The sequence below is a fragment of the Schistocerca nitens genome, chromosome 2 (genome assembly GCF_023898315.1).
Source record: "Schistocerca nitens isolate TAMUIC-IGC-003100 chromosome 2, iqSchNite1.1, whole genome shotgun sequence".
NCBI classification, from domain to species: domain Eukaryota; kingdom Metazoa; phylum Arthropoda; class Insecta; order Orthoptera; family Acrididae; genus Schistocerca; species Schistocerca nitens.
The window spans coordinates 492,144,248-492,161,489 of NC_064615.1; the positions used below are offsets into that span (position 1 = coordinate 492,144,248).

At 40.1% G+C, this 17,242-nt stretch overlaps 1 long non-coding RNA gene across 2 annotated transcripts; it reads left to right on the forward strand.

Annotated features, from left to right (window-relative positions):
- Positions 1–56: 56 nt before the first annotated feature.
- Positions 57–16,469, forward strand: LOC126236447 (uncharacterized). Of its 2 annotated transcripts, none has more exons than XR_007544916.1 (3): positions 57–174; positions 5,778–5,916; positions 16,087–16,469. It is a non-coding gene; the product is annotated as an uncharacterized LOC126236447 (long non-coding RNA). The 2 variants fall into 2 exon arrangements; XR_007544917.1 differs by lacking the exon at positions 57–174 and adding an exon at positions 283–414.
- Positions 16,470–17,242: the final 773 nt, after the last annotated feature.

Genomic DNA, 17,242 nt, shown 5'->3' on the forward strand with positions numbered 1-17,242 from the left:
GGTCAGAATAACGTTGTTCTTGATTGGTCAAATAGAAGTTACTGTAAAGCGTGGGATTTCAAATTTGTGTCGGAAATAACTGGTTTTTATTTAGCGTTTGTGACTAATAACAGTAACGTTATTCATCAGTCAGTGATTACCATAGTTTGCACTTGACTGCATGTATTAAATGCGGTGTGTAAAAGAGGCTTTTCAAATTTACTATTTGGATGATATTTCCCATCAAAATAAAGATGCCTGTTTTGCAAGAAAAAGTAACTTTTTCACGCCACTTTTTTGATCTGAATATCTAGACTACAATATAACAATTTATCAAGTACAAATACATAATCATGTCACGAATTCCGTGTTGACAACGCCATATAATCGGCACATGTTTTACGCACGCTGTTCCGATACATATTCGATCTTTGAGTAAGACATCCATAACATTTAAAATAACTACTATACATTATTGGCTTGAACGATATTTCAAAGTTGCAGTAGTGGAAAATTTTATTTTAAATATTTCATATCACCTATGTTACGTAGTGAGAATCATTGGCTGTATGGTCCTCACGCCAAAAATGAAAATAAATAAGTAAAAATAGTGGGAATAATTATTAGGCGACTGTAATATGGTCGGACTATTAGCTAGGACAGTTAAGACTAAAAATTGTCCCGGGTAATATTGTATTATTTTCTGAACTTATAGTGTTTAAGTATGTGCAGAATTAAAATACCGGTCATGGATATATATTTTGCTGTAATTAAAATGATGTGTTTAACCACAACAATAATGAAAACCTTGTAGTGGGCCTGTATCTAATAAAAGTAACTAGATTGTCAGCATATTGTTGCAGTTTTCGGTCCACACACAAAGAATGAATCCCGCCAAGAAATTAATTTTCTAAAGTACATCATTTTTCTCACTCAAATGACCTGTATCATCATTAACTGATATCGACGTCATGTCTCCTTTATAGATAGCATATGGGTTATTTCGGTCTCGTAAACTGACATACGGCCGGGAGAGTGGTATGCTGACCACATGCCCCTTCATATCCGCATCCACCGACGCCTGTTTTAGGACGACATGGCGGCCGGTCGGTCCCGTTGAGCGTTCCAAGGCCTTTTCGAACGGAGTTTAGTTTTATATGGGTTATTTGTTTTTCTAACTGCCTGTTATCAATCCGAAAACATTTGGAAACTATATCCATATCTCCAGTTATGCTCATTAAATGACCATGAAGAGAGTGATGCAGAGTACATTTTATTGTGCCATATATTAAGGTTTCTGCTAATTCTGTTGACAAGTTAAATTTGGAAGAATGTTTTCTTGTCTCTGTGTATTTAGTTTGTACTCTTAACTGTATATTTACCATACAACCACAGAGGGCTGTAGAATATTCATAGTTACTGCCCGAAAGCCAGTGCCTGGAATCATAACATTTTTCAGAATTTCTGTTACACTGCCCAACAAGTCTGATTATTCATGCTGTTCTTTCTGTAGGCTATGCTCAATGACCCCCCCCCCCCCCCTTCCCCCCCCCCCCCAACCCCACCCACCCCCAGCCCCGTTCCTCCAATATTTTATGGATTTCAAGCAATAACTATCCTATATCATTGTATTTTCCTTAATATAAATCAGGGTAGCACTGAATCAAAAGCTTTTTTGTTAGTATAGAACTACTGAAACCCTCTGGGTATCTCTATCCGAGGCATAAAGAGCATTTTCTGTGAAGGGCACATATTAGATTTTGAGATCCAGTGAACTGTGCAAGCCCTTTATGTATTTTTTTAATGTGGCCTCATATATGACGTAATTCTCCTTTCAGTTGGAATGTCATTCATGTTCTTTATCAGTATTTTATTTAGTTATTGTGGGCAGTCACTTAAATTATGCTGTATACTACTCTTATAAAGGTCTACTGGAGATGGTGGTGTACCAAAGATCACAACACTGCTGTTCTGTGTTGCACTTTTGGAAGTGTGTTTGTGGTGAGAGGCTGGTCTGAACTGTTGCTTGAGGTATGGGTTACGTTGGAAGGTGATAGTTCAGTTGTGATTTAACAAAGGCAACCAATGTGTCATGCTAGAAAGCTATTCTTTCTTTTTTTTTTTAATGTAGACAGTGATGAAAAACTGATCTGTACCTTAGCCTAAGGCTTTTGTTAGGTTGGAAGGCAACTGTTTAAATGTGAGTTGCCAAAGCAAACAGGTGTCTCATTATAATCTGTTTATACATTGTATGTTACATTTGTATCTCATATAGTCAAGTTTCTAAGGCATTAGTAATGAAATCATGCACATCCAAAACTCCGAGTTCCCATGGAGTTCCGGTTAGTTATCCAGTGTTTGTTATGTTAGTGTTATTAATGATGTCATCTGTTGGTCATTTCTGGAGGCTCTAGTCTCGATCATTAGTCTGTTGGAGAGGTATCACGTTATTTACGAACACTGGATTTGACACAATCAGTGTTTTGGTGATCCATGTTTGTTTAAGACAAGTAATTATTTTCAACTTGAAAAAAAAAAGTTATAGAATAATACCATTAATAAGCATGGCTGATGTAGGATATTAAAAAAAAGTTGCAGTATGTGTATCAGTTACGTGGCTTTTTTTCCATGGATGTGTGTGATCTGTGCTCTTTTCCAATCACAGGACATGTTTCTTTGGTCAACTGATCTTCAATAAATTATGATCAAGAGTGAAGCTAATTCATATGTTGATTTTTGGTGATTTTAGCAACTATTGAGTATCACTGATATAAGTTACTACATCAGTTATCTTTGCTATCATACAGCAGATAAATGGGAACAACATTCCTTCATTTACCTTTCTGATAGATTATTTGAAGATAGAAATCATCATTTTGGCTTTTATTTTGCTATATTTGTTTCAATCCAGTTCTTATCAATAAATCTCTAAACACAGTTTTCTTATTCCTGGCAGACTTCATGTGACCAAAATTTTTCCAATTTCAGGAGATTTCATGTAATACTACTCAAGTTTCAGTTCGCAGAGACTGTAGTCATGTGTGTGTGTGTGTGTGTGTGTGTGTGTTTGTTGACAAAGGCCTAATGGCTGAAAGCTTTAGAGTAGAGTAGAGTTTTATTGGTCCTGGTAATCATATAGTACATTCTGATGTAGGACAAGTCAATGTGTAGCAAAATATAATATTAAATTTGCATTAATTTCATTGTTTCTACATTAAATGATCACTGAGTTATAATATTCAGAGCAAATATTGTACAAAAATAAAGAGTAGATATTTTAAAGGAGAAAGAGCATGTACTGTACTGGCAGATTAATATCTGTATTGCAGCAACATTTACATGGTAAATCATTAAAGTTCTAGTAAGATTTATATGATAAATCACTAAGGCAAAGACAAATCATTAGTGAACTTACTGCAGGAACTTGTGGAGGCTATAGAAGCAGCGATGAGTCAAATATGCCTTAGCAGTTGACTTGAAATTTGCCAGGTCATTTATTGATTTAATTTATGGAGGAAGTTTATTATAAATAACTTTCCCGTAATACAGGGTTCCTTTTTTATTCAGGGTGGTGTTGGTGGGCTCCAAATGAAAGTTCCCTTCTTGCCTGGTGTTGTAGGAGCGCATATTTTCATTTTTATGGAAGAGAGTTTTATTTTCCATTGAGTACTTTTTCACAAACACAGTTATCTCATACATATATATACATGGAAGTGGGAGGATTTCTAGCTTTTAAAGGGTGGTCTACATGTTTTGTTCCATTTTACTGCTTCCATTATCCTTATAAATCTTTTTGTAGCCTAAAGAGCTTTTGGCTAAGAGAAGAGTTAGCCCAGAAAATAATTCCATATTTCAGTTGTGAGTATATATAGGCATAATACATAGTTTTCAGAGAATCTTTGTTGCAGAATCTCTCTAATATTCTCATTAAGTAGCATGTAGTGCTTAATTTCTTACAGACTTTTTTAATATGCATCCCCCATTTAAGATTATCTTGAAGCCATACTCCCAAGAACTTAATGTTGTCTACATTCTGAAGGTCTTTGTCAGATATCTGAATCTCAACAGTTTGCTCACCTTTTTTCACATTATTAAAACTTAGTGTCACTGTCTTACTTGCATTTACTACCAATTTGTTGTGACTGAACCAGTTTTCAATATTGTTCAATGTCTCTGTTGTAGAATTCTGAAGCATTTCCATTTCTTTCCCACTCACTTGGACACCTGTATTGTCAGCAAGCTGGATGATGTTCTCACAGAATTTGTTTAGGTCATTCACATATAACAGAAATAGATGAGTTTGATGAAATTTTGATGTTGCACTTCAACCACTTGTTTTCGACCACTTAGGTATGACTTTACCCAGTTGTCAGATGTTCCTCTAATCCCCATGCTGTCAAGCTTAGGCAATAGTTTTGTGTGATCTGTGATATCAAAAGCCTTAGAGAGATCTAGACATATTCCAATGACATTTTTGCCATTATCTAATTTCTGAAGTACTTCACTTAATAGTTCAAAAATTGCTGTATCAGTTGATCGGCCTTTCCTGAAACCATGTTGTGCTGTGGATAGTATTTTGTGCTCTTCCAGAAAATCTATTACCCTTCTTTGAAAAATTTTTATATGATTTTTAAGAATACAGATAGTAGAGCAATGGGCCTGTAGTTAGCCACTTCATCCTTTTTACAATTTTTGAATAGTGGTTTGAGCTTAGCTGTTTTTAGACGTGATGGGAAAATTCCGGTTTGAAAGGAACTATTACAAAAGGTGAGCTAATGATTCAATAATATGATCTCCACATTTTTTAATAAGGCTGTCTGGGATGCCATCTATTCCAGTGAAATGATTCACTTTCAAAGTTCTGATAAATGACAGGACTTCTTTCTGGGTTGTTGGAAAGAGAAACAGTGAAGTAGGATTTATGTTGGTATTTACAGATGATACTGGGCAGTTTGTATTGCAAGGTTTGATTTCAGTAATTAATCGCTCACTTATATTGTTAAAATAAGTATTGAACACATTTACTATTTCTTTATGATTATTAATTTATTTGCCATTACAATTCAATGTAATATTGGAATTTTGAGGAGAAACATTGTCAGTTTGCTGTATCATTTTACTCCATACAGCTTTCATTTTGTTGTTGGAGTTATTTATATAGCAGTCATTTGCCATTTTACTTTAGCTACTTTGATCACTTTGTTAAGTTTCATTTTATAATTCTTGAAATATGCAATGAATTCATTGGATATATGCAAGACTTGGAGATCTCATATAATCTTTGTTTTTCAGCATGACTTTTTTGGACCTGTTGTCAACCAGCAATTTTTTCTGTTAATCCTACTACACTTGATTTTCTGATTTTTAGCTGGAAATGACATTATAATAATGTGTAAATATATCCATAAATATGTTGAGCTTCTCATCTGTGTTTTCGTATCTGCATATTTCAGTCCATATTTCCTTCTTTAGTAAATTCCTAAGTATTCAATGTTTTGATGGCTGAAGGTTCTTCCTATTTTTATTGTTTCTGTTTGTTTACTTAAGTTCAGCATTGAAGATAATTCAAGAAGCTGTGCACAGTGGTCACTGAAACCTGTGTTGAAGTTTCTAGCTGCATATTCATGGCTTTCCTTGTTTATCAGTATCATATTAATAGTGGTGCTGGATACACTTGTAACTCTGGTAGGGGAATCTGTAATTGGGAACAGGTTGTATGTAGCACAAATAGCCATAAGATCATCTCTATCTTTTGAAACTTTGTTAAAGTCTCCACATATTATAAATGTTTTGTTTAGGTGCCTGATACTGTCAAGACTACCTTCAAGTTGGTTAAAGAATATTTTTATGTTTGAGTTCGGACTTCTGTACAAGCAAATGATGATTGAGGGAGTCTTTTTGTTGTGCCTATCTGCGACTCAGCATCTCCGCTGTATGGTGAGTATCAACTTTCCTTCTCATAATATTAAAATTCAACTATGTTAGTCAGTGAGAGCTTCACACATTGCTCATTTGATAGAAAGGTCCATTTCAGTTAGTATCTCCCTGCTCTGTAATTTTATGCATACAGAATGAATGTTCACTCTGTAGTATAGTGTGCACTGATATGTACTCTTCCTGGCAGATGCCAGACCAGGACTCATACCTGGGACCTTTGCCTTTCGTGGGCAAATGCTGATTAACTATGCAGTCCAAACGCATTTCATGACCTGCTCTCACAGCTTTGCTTCCACCAGTATCTCATCTCCCACCTTTGCATTCGGTTTGTGTGTCACACTTTGATCGCTAAGTAGGTCCACAGAGGATAAACACATATAGAACCCACAAAGACTTACATGACAAGCACAATGATATGTTTCCCACAACAGAGCTTTAAGTTAGTAAGACAGTTCAATAATTAAAAAATAAGAAGTCAGCAGGCATTGATGAGGTTCCTGTCAACTAACATAATAAATGAATCTATTAGTTCAAGTGTTCATCCAGAATACCTAAAGCATGCATGAGAGGTGCCCTTGCTAAATGAAGCTAATGCAGAAAGCATTAAAAACTATGGACCAGTTTCATTGTCACGTGCACAGTGATCCTTCTGTATCTCTTCCCCCCCCCCCCCTCCCCGATTCATGGATCCCAAGGACAATGCAGCCATAGCAGCCACCAGAGAGCATATCATGACACTGCGGGATGACCACAGGGAGACGGAACTCTGCCTCCTCTCATCCTACCAATGGAGCTGAACCCACCCACACCTCCTCCACCTCCTCTCCTACCGATGGAGATGGACCCACCCAGACCTTCTACATCTTTCTATGGGTCTCAGGAGGTGGATGCATACCCTTGCTCCTGCCTTCACCCCCATTGTCGTGTTCCATATGTGACAACGATCCGGCCCTTTGGGGGGGGGGGGGGGGGGTAGCAATATTACAGCGTAAAGTCTGCGCCAGCACACCAATCAGGAATGCCAGGGAAGAGAAGGCCATGAGAAGAAGTCAGCCAATCACACGATGACCGACCTCCTTTCCTGGACAACAGCGCGGCAGCAGCGGCCCCTACATGAAGAGGACATAAGTGCCGCACCCGACTGGTGACGGCCACTTAGATTGCAGCTTCAGTGTTAGCCACTTCAATAGCAGCATCAGCGTTAGCGACTTTGTTAGGAATCTGTATGTAGCACAGGCTTTTATTTGTCCATTCTGAAGAAGACTGATGATATTGCATATCACCCTTTGCTTGCGATATACATCAAAGTGAAGTATCTTGTCTTATTGTGATAAAACTCATTAATACGAGTCGTTTGATTATTTGTCTATCGAATCAAGTATGCAGGCTTCCTAGACACAACAATTAGAAAATGGTTCAAATGGCTCTGAGCACTATGGGAACTACTTAAACCTAACTAATCTAAGGACATCACACACATGCATGCCCGAGGCAGGATTCGAACCTGCAAACGTAGCAGTCGCGCGGTTCCAGACTGAAGCGCCTAGAACCACTCAGCCACACCGGCCGGCCACAACAATTAGAGTCAGTGGTTCAACAAGGCTTAACATTTAAGCTACACATGCATACAGAAAGTGACAAATAGATTCATCCCACCAACATATACGTCAACATTACCAAAAAAGAAAATAAATGCTATAGAAAGCAACAGAATGTCAAACCATCTGGTCAAGGTCACCTGACCATGTTTCACTAACCTTGTCTCAGTCAATACAAGATCAGTCACCAAAGAGCAGAAGTGGAAGTGTTGGGTAGTTGCCAAGCACACACGTAAAGAAAGAAAACTTACTAGCTTTTGGAATATATCCTTCATTGAGCTATAGTACACACACACACACCTGCACCCCCTGCACCGTGCTGTCTGGATGCATGGCACGGGACTGCAGTTCAGTAGGTGAACTAGGGACTAGGGTGGGATGTGGATTGTGTCAGGTGAGATGGGTACAGGGAGAGAGAAGCAGGAGACAGGAAGTGGGGTTAGAGGTGGGTAGCTAACAGCTCGGAAAGAAGCAACCGGTTTTCAGGCTAGGTGTGTAGGAGGGAGGGGTGGCTGGTGCACAGGCTGGGCATATGATGCACAGGTACTGGAGTGAGTGGAGTGGCACATGATGAAGGTGACATGGATTGAGGGGGTGTGACGAGACAGAGGAAAGGGAAACTGTTGCATAGAGGGTGTGGGGCAGTGGGTTAATGGAGAATGAAGTCAGGAGCGTTACGAGTGTGAAGGATCTATTGCAAGGATAACTCCTGTGTGAGTGGTTCAGAAAAGCTGGTGGTAGAGGAAAAGATCCAAATGACCCAGGTTGTGAAGCTGCTATTGAAATTGATCATACTGTGCTCAACTGCAAGTTGTGGCACTGGGTGGTCAACTTTGTTCTTGGCCATGGGTTAGCGATGCCCATTCATTCTGGTGGATAGCTGGTTCGTTGTCATAGCAACATAAAAAGTTGTGCAGTGGTTGCAGTAGAGTTGGTATATGATATGGCTGCTTTGACAAATGGCCCTGCCTCTGATGGATTAGGATAACCCTGCGACAAGGCTGGAGTAGGAAGTGCTGGATAGGTGGATTTCGCAGGTCTCGCACTGGGCCTTCCACATGGATAGTGTGCGATACATGTCATTTCAGGGCTTGAGGATGGATAATCAAAGCCTTGGCGAAGGATATGGTTCTACAAGTTGTTCCAGTTCAGGGTGTTAATGGGTAGTGAGTGGGGCACTCATTGTAGCTGGTTGGTTGGAGGATTAGGGGTGTGTGAGGATATGGCATGGGAAATCCTTTTGCAGACTAGGTTTGATTGGTAATTCTTATCTGTAAGGGCTCTCGTAAGATTTTCAGTTTACTGGGCAAGGGAGTTCTTGTCACTGCAGATACACCATGACAGCAGGCTGCATGGGAGCAATTGTTTATGTGAAAGGAGTGACAACTGTTGAAATGCAGGTATTGCACCACCAGCTTTTCTAAACCATGCAGATGATAGTTATCCTCGCCACACATTCTTTGCTCCTGCAACCCTCCTGGCCTCAGTCCTCACACCCTCCACCCCACAGTTTCCCTTTTCTCCGTCCTGTCACCCCCTCCTAATCCATGTTGCCATGTCATCTTCATCATGTTCTGCTCCCCACTGGCTCTGGTACCCGTGTGTCACATGTCTAGCCCATCCAACTGCCAGCCCTCCCTCCCATATTCCTAGCCAGCAAATTGGCTGGTCCCTCTAAGCTGCTGGCTTCCCACTCTCAATCATGCTTCCTGCCTCCTGCTTCTCTCGTGCTCTACCATCCCACCTGACAAATCCCTACCCCACCCTAGTCCACTTGCTGAACTGCAATGCGTATCCAGTTTACACCATATAGGGGTACCAGCATGTGTTCGTGTGTGTGTGTGTGTGTATTTGTACTCTAGATTGACAAAGGATTTACTCCGAAAGCTACCTAGTTTTCTTTTTCTATTGTGCGTGCCTGTTGATGACTCAATGCTTCTGCTATTTGGTGAGTGATCTCCTTTACTTTTAGATTATTTGCATTATACAAGGAATTTCTTACTGTCATTAAAAGATCAACACTAGATTAAAGCTCACTCTAGGAAACTGAGAAGTCCATGAGCCCCCAGTGTGTTGGCATTTGCCCACTTCAAAGGATAGATAATAGGTACTAGATTGGCACAAACTCTTACAGTTAAGATGACTACCATCCTACAGGGGAACATAAATGGTTACAGGATACACAACAGGGTATGCCCAATTGCTTGTATTTACAAGTGACACATTTCATAGCTTCTAGAGAGGATAACATCATTGGGAAGTGAGCTAAAGGCAGAGTAGTAAGGTTTGTATATCCTACATAATAATCCTTGACCCTGCCAGATTATTCCTCATATCCCTTACTTTTGCTTCTACCATTCACTGTCAGCTTGCAGATAGTTGCTGTAACTGTTTTAGCGGCACTAAATGTTCTCTCTATCAGCCTCCTCATGATTTAGTAGACCAGGAAACTCTAACTAACCTGATCAGAGATCTGTTCTCTCTATCAGCCACCTCATGAATTAGTAGACCAGGAAGCTCTCACTAACCTAGTCAGAGATCTGTATCTCTTCCCCTTCTGTGGGTTTTTCAGTGAACTCTAATCCTTTGCTGCTCTGTTTTCAGAGATGAAATGTTGACAGGTTCTTGTCAGAAAAGTGTGACATTGCACACACTTCAACACTCTACTGATCCATACCCCATCATCAATATTTCATTATGCTCTCCAGCCCTTTTCGTGTGTAAGGGCTTCCTACTCCGTAGGAAGTTCATGACCTGCACTTCAGTGACAACATGAATCTGAATATACTTTAAGGACAGAACAGTGTTCAAAAGATACTGCCCAAATGGATGCACTAAGTGAAACTAAGTGCTGCACAGACACTGTGCTATGTTTTATTGTAGAGGCAGTATCTAGGATAGGATGGATCACACGATCCACATGATCTTAGCCTCCCCAACAAAGACTTGAGGACAGTTTAAAAGGAAGCTTTCCTCTAGTCCAATGAGGAGTTTATTCTGCAATCAGGGGCCAGTGTGTGGTGTACAGAAGTACACATACAGACTATCCACAGCGAATCTCGGATTATTTTGTGTGGCTAAGGTAAAAATATTCTTCAGATGAGGAAGATGAGATAAAGACAACAGTTACTGAATTGTCTCTAGAATGAAATTTTCACCCTACAGCAGAGTGTGAGCTGATATGAAACTTCCTGGCAGATTAAAACTGTGTGCTGGACCGAGACTCGAACTCAGGACCATTGCCTTTCGCGGGCAAGTGCTCTACCGAGTTCAAGTCTCGGTCCGGCACACAGTTTTAATCTGCCAGGAAGTTTCAGTTGCTAAATTGTGTCAATCTTTCTGTGATACCAACAGATGTATGGGTGGCCAACAAACGGATTTCAGGTAGACATCAGAGATGCTCTATTAATAATCTAATAAACAATGAGTCTTGTGATCAGACAAGATGTTAGCTACAACATGACAGAGCATTTTGCATGAATCATCAGATCCTCTACCTGTCACTACCATGATTACAGAGAGTGGTGTTTGGGACTTCAGTTACACAAATAATTAAGTTCACAATAGCCTATTCTCCATGTAGGAACTAGACTCATCATTTTCTACAACAGATGATGTTTCATGAATAGAAAATAATTTTTATTGTCACTTGGCATATCATTTACAATCATTTGATTGAATCATTGGTGACTTATCAATGAATACAGCTGTATGCCTACACAGAGATATAATAAAGCAATACACACACATGTTAAAATAAAGTATGTACATGCACACACATGCATGTTACAACATAAAAACATAAATAGGTGTTACATGTCTTCCTCTTTCTTAAATTGTTAACACTATAATAATCAGCAGGGATTATAATGTAAAAAAATATAGATTTGCTACTTGTCTTCCTCATTTCTAATGCTCTATGGCTGTATCCTTTCCATCCCATAGCCTTGGCATTCAAGGCAAACATATTTGATCGGATGCAGACTCTTTACAGCAATTACACCATCACTCTCACCGCAGCCTTCACTGTACATAATTACCTGACCATGCCTAGTTCAAAAGCAGATTTCCCAGGCCATCACATCCTATCCTGGCACCGCTGATCCCTCCAAAAACAACTTCAGAGCATACCACTGGTGACTCAGTATTATCCTGGTCTGAAATGTATTAATCAGCTACTTTGAGGGCCATGACTTCCTAAAATTGTGAATGAGAGCCATTTTGTCTTAAATCTTGCCCACCGTACCTAGAATAGCTTTTCTTTGCCCTCCCAATCTCTGCAATATTCTTGTCAGACCCTATGCTCCTTCTTCCCCTATCCCCCTACGCTATGGCTCCTACCCATGTGACTGTCCCACTGAAAGACTTGTCCTATGCACCCTCTACCACTACCTGTAACAACCCCGTAACTTGCAAAACATATACAATCAAAAGAAGAGCCACCTGTGAAACAAAACATCATATACCAGCTGTTATGTAAACACTGTTTGGCCTTTTACATTGGCATGACTACCACCAAATTATCAATTAGGATGAAAGGGGATAGGCAGAGGGTGTATACTGGTAACACTCAATATCCTGTTGCAGAGAACGTTCTGCAACATTACAGTCGTGACCTCAGTGCCTGTTTCGCCACACACGCCATCTGGATTCTTCCCTCAGACACCAGTTTCTCAGAAATCCCCAATTGGGAACTAGTGGTGCAACATGTCCTTGGTTCTTGACAACCACCTGGCCTTACTTTACACTAATTTCTTCCATGTCAGCAGTTTGTCACAGTAATTACTCATTTGTTCACTCCGCTTTTGTTTTCTACATGTTTCATTGTCTTACCTGTCTGTTTCACTGACCCCTCCCACCTCTGTTACGTACAATGATCTTACCTCTTCACTCCTATTAATTCATGCATGATGTTTAAACAGTAATCTCTGTCTTGTGTATTGCCCTGCCTTCAATCTTTAAGATCTCAGGTTTTCAAATCTCATCTTATGTAGTCCCCAACAATCAGTCTCTCCTTCTCAACCTGTGCAGTAAGTTTCCCCTAACCTGCAGTTCTGGGTAACTTTCTCAAAATCTACCCCCTTTCCTAGACCTCTCCAGTCCTTTTCCTTCACGCCTCTTTGTTCCCCTTCAACCCTTCTGCTTGAAGAAAGGGCCACTGGCTCTGAAATCTTGCCTAATTACAACCCTATCTTTATGTGTGTGTTCTGGTGTCACTTGAGTAGATTTCTTATCTATCCAGTTAAATTATTTGGTCAAAACTTGATTGTTTTCATTGTCAAATTAGCACATTTAATTGTTGGGAACATATGACTAGGCAATGCCAGGAGTTGAGATGGCTCATGATTAGATGTAAGAATTAAGTTAATGTATTTTGTTTTTTTGTCTTGTGAGTGTTAGTTCTCTAATAGACTGGTAGAATCACAATCGTCACAATGGGGTGTAGATATGTCAGTCACAAGTTTAATTGTTGCTATTTCTGGTAAGGCACCAAGGATGTGCGGGCCTTTTTTGTGAGAGACGTTGGAAATCTTGCCAAGATGGAAGGTTGGTCTGATACGTAATTATTGAGTGTTGAAAAATGGAGTAACAGGGGAAGCAGAAACTTATGTAGGGAATACAGGAGCTCTTAACGCAGCCACAACATTGAAAAAACTTAAAGAAGCATTAGTTCAGAGGTTGTTGTTGTTGTGGTCTTCAGTCCTGAGACTGGTTTGATGCAGCTCTCCATGCTAATCTATCCTGTGCAAGCTCCTTCATCTCCCAGTACCTACTGCAACCTACATCCTTCTGAATCTGCTTAGTGTATTCATCTCTTGTTCTCCCTCTACAATTTTTCCCTCCACGCTGCCCTCCAATGCTAAATTTGTGATCCCTTGATGCCTCAGGACATGTCCTACCAACCGATCCCTTCTTCTAGTCAAGTAGTGCCACAAACTTCTCTCCTCCCCAATCCTATTCAATACCTCCTCATTAGTTACGTAATCTACCCATCTAATCTTAAACATTCTTCTGTAGCACCACATTTCGAAAGCTTCTATTCTCTTAGTCGAAATGAAATAGTACTAGACACTATAAGAAACTATTACAGGTAATAATTAAGAGAAATATGGAAACTGTGGAACAATTTGCTGATAGGATAAGGAAAATTAATAGCTACACCTATGAATGAGGACAGGATGCTGCAGTCAGTGAAATTGTTTTACAAGAAGTTAAGCAGAGGGCGCTTAATGCTTTTTTAAGAGGGTTGCAAACAGAAATGTCAAGACACATGTGGACAGAGTGTCTGATTGATTTGTGCGCAACAGTTTGGCTAGCCATAGAGTATGAGGAGATTGATTTGTTGACCAGAATGCAGGGTAAACAGACAGTGTTTGCAGCAAATATAAAATGTTTAAGGTGTGGACAAATGGGGAATGTGAGGCAGCAGTGTCACCAGCCTCAGGGTAATATGGATGAAGTAAGAGGAAGTAATAATCTTAGAGGTAGAGGATCGGGGAAGAATAAGCTGTTAAACACCAATGGAAACCCCAGGTTCACCTACGATCATTCCCAGTAAGATTAGATGCTATGCATCTATGCAGAGGTGGACTGTGCCATAAAAGGAATAGTAGGAAATAAGGATTACAGGAGATTATTCGAAACAGGGGTGCATGTATCAGTTGCCAGTATTGGTGGGAAACATAAGCAATGGGATCCACCATGATACAAATTGCCTGGAGTGGGGGATAAAGATGTCACACCATTGGGATCGGTAGTAACAGACTATTGCCTGGATCAGGTTCAATTTAAACAATGTGTACAGATTGTGCCACTTGTGAGTGAGGGCTATGACATGATTTTAGGGTTAGATTTCTTTTATCAGCATTGTGCCATAATTGATTTGGCAACAAAGGACAGAACGTGATGAAAAAAAATGTTTGTTAGGTGAAGCCACTGCCAGTGTAGTGATGTTGTGATGTCATCAGAGCAGAATTTAAATGGTCTAAGTACAGAAGGAACTACCATGGGAGCTGGGGTTGGTTTTAGAACCCGCGTACAAAAACTTACCTTTTCATTGCAAGGTAGCCACAGTACCGGTGAGAACTGATGGAGCAGAAGTTTGCATTTCCATTTCTCTACCAGTAGCAAGGAAACAAGCATGTCACGAGCACTACAGAATTCATCCATATCCTGTCAAGTGAGGGATATTGAAGAAATTTGTAAGATCAAAAACACAGTGATTATTAATTGCAAAAGATAAGGGAAGATATGTAGAAATGCACGAAACAAAGTTACAAAAATGCTACCAAGAGGAAATCACAGTCTGTCCAAATATGGTAATACAAGAGGGGCAGGATTCCTACACAGTGAAATTGCTAATAGACAGGAGGAGGTAAGAAAAATGCAATAAATAAGTGATCGAGTCAGAACTGCACTTTCAGCAGGTCAAGGCATATTTGTTTTACTCTACCTTTGACAAGATGGTAGCAATAGCTAGTTTGTCTGAGCAGGAGAAGCTTACATCAGCAAAGATGCTAGAATTAAATGGGCATGGTTTGTTATTAAATGGAACAGTCTGCAATGTAGTCAGGCATACTTTCCATGTGCCCACCACAATTTCAGGGATAACTCACCTTAATACTTGGCAGCTTTGCTTGTATTGGCCAGAGGAGCCCATGGAAGTGCTACCTGCTGCAAATCTAACCAGCTTAAATCAAACTCTAGGGCCAGAATTAATGCAGTCTATAAACACGATTCTGAGCTAGCAGGAGGGATGAGTCTCTCTGGAAACCTTATTGCAGTTTGTAAATTTATATCAGGAAAACCCGTACCGGAAAGAGACAACACTTGACAATTGACATACCAACCATCACAGCAGCACTTGCTCTGCTAAGCATAGTCCTTGTTTTGGTATGAAGAAGACAAACCACAAGACTGAGTATGGACCCAGCCATGGTTCAGATTCCAGTCTACTGGATACTCTGAGCATAAAAACAGCAGAAGGAAGATGAACCCACAGGTGAGTGGTATCAAGGATAATTGATTCATTTTAGCTTGTAAGTTTGCAATAGAGAATTAGAAGTTATTGCATAAGAAGGCTAGAAATGAAATAAATTCCACAGTGTTTTGAGTTAAGGAGCAGAGCAAGGCGACCTGTAGATATGTCTAAGATTAAGTGACAGGTTTAAGGAGAACCCGAATAATAATTAAGAGGCAAAACAGAGCCAGAAGGGCTGGTTGCCACAAACTATAGTGTAAAGGATAATCTAGTTTGGTCGACCCAAGGAGCCAGGTCTTGATAAACAAGAGGGCAATATAGAGTATCAACCATGTTCAGTCACAAACAGAACACCAAACTGGAAGTGAGCTGCAACAGGCAGGCAGGCAGGAGTGTTATGCATTACGAAGCAAAATACAGCTGACAGGCATCACGAAGAGAGCCAGCTGGGCATGGTATAGCAACAGCCAATGCTACAACACACTAGTGGGACAACAGAAGCCTTTCCTCACTTGCCTTAAGCCTTAAATGAACATAGTCTGGAGCATATAAGTATTCAGCCATTTATGTACTAAAATATTCTTTTCTCAGTTTCACAGGCTACAAACAAGTCTGTGATGCCCAGACCAACATCCTAGAATGAAGTACAGGGTCCGCTGTTCGACTACGAGACAGTGCAGCCTACCCCGAGTCATGAAAGCAGCCGCAGCTGGAGCAGAGAGCCGCCCGCTCGCCGGAGGGAGGCCAAGGCTGCCCCCCTGGAATTGTCAGCTGTGCTGCCATGCTGTCATCATGGTTGCAGCCAGAGACATCACTAACAGCTGCATTCAAGTGACACCATGCTCAGCCCTGCCCTTTGCACCGCCAGCAATGCCAGACGTCTATTGTTTTGCGTTAGGCAACTGTACACTTTCACCAAGCTGTTCCTGCTGTACTACGGCCAAGGGCTGGAATAAAGAGGTTAATTAAACAAGTTTACTGTTGTTCTTGCATTCCATGTCACTCTCCATGGGTGACAATCCCTGGGTCATCTAACAGCATAAACAAAACAGTTTAATCGCTTCACCAAGCAATCCATGTTATGAGCCCACAGCACGTTTTTGCAGTGATCAGTTTTTACCCTCATAATTTAACTGCAACATATATTCAGCAGTTTGTTTGGACCTGAAATGTATAATTTGTGCTTTTGTAAGGTCTAATTTCATAGCATTGTTACTTATGCAAGCTTCAAGTGCGTGAAGAATTTGTTTTATATCCTGTACTAGTTCTTTGTTGTTTTTAGTGCAAACTACTGTTGTTTAATTGTTTGCATTAAAACTGTTTCTGAGGTTATCTTATTAGACTGATGCATAAATTCTTTGGGTTTCTGTTTTGCATGTTGGTATTCCTTTTCCTATGGGTTTATTTATCAATTGTCATGTTTAATTCATATTTCAGTGCTGCTGTTTAAGTTTACATCTTGTCATTTGGAGATAGTGAGTGGAGCTGAGGGCGCTAGAAAATGGAGTGCCAAGTGAAAAATTGGAACATGTCTAATGTATTCTTCTGTTCCAGTTCAGTAGAGGCGTGACACCAGCGAATACAGCAGAAACATTTGCACCGTGTATAGATGGAGCATGCCAAGCAAATGTTTTTCTCATTTTAGGGAGGATTGTTTGGATTCTCCATATTCAGGAAGACCTTCAGGGTTTGAGGAAGATCATTTAACACATTAATCCACAATGATTCACATCAGTGTATTCGAAAA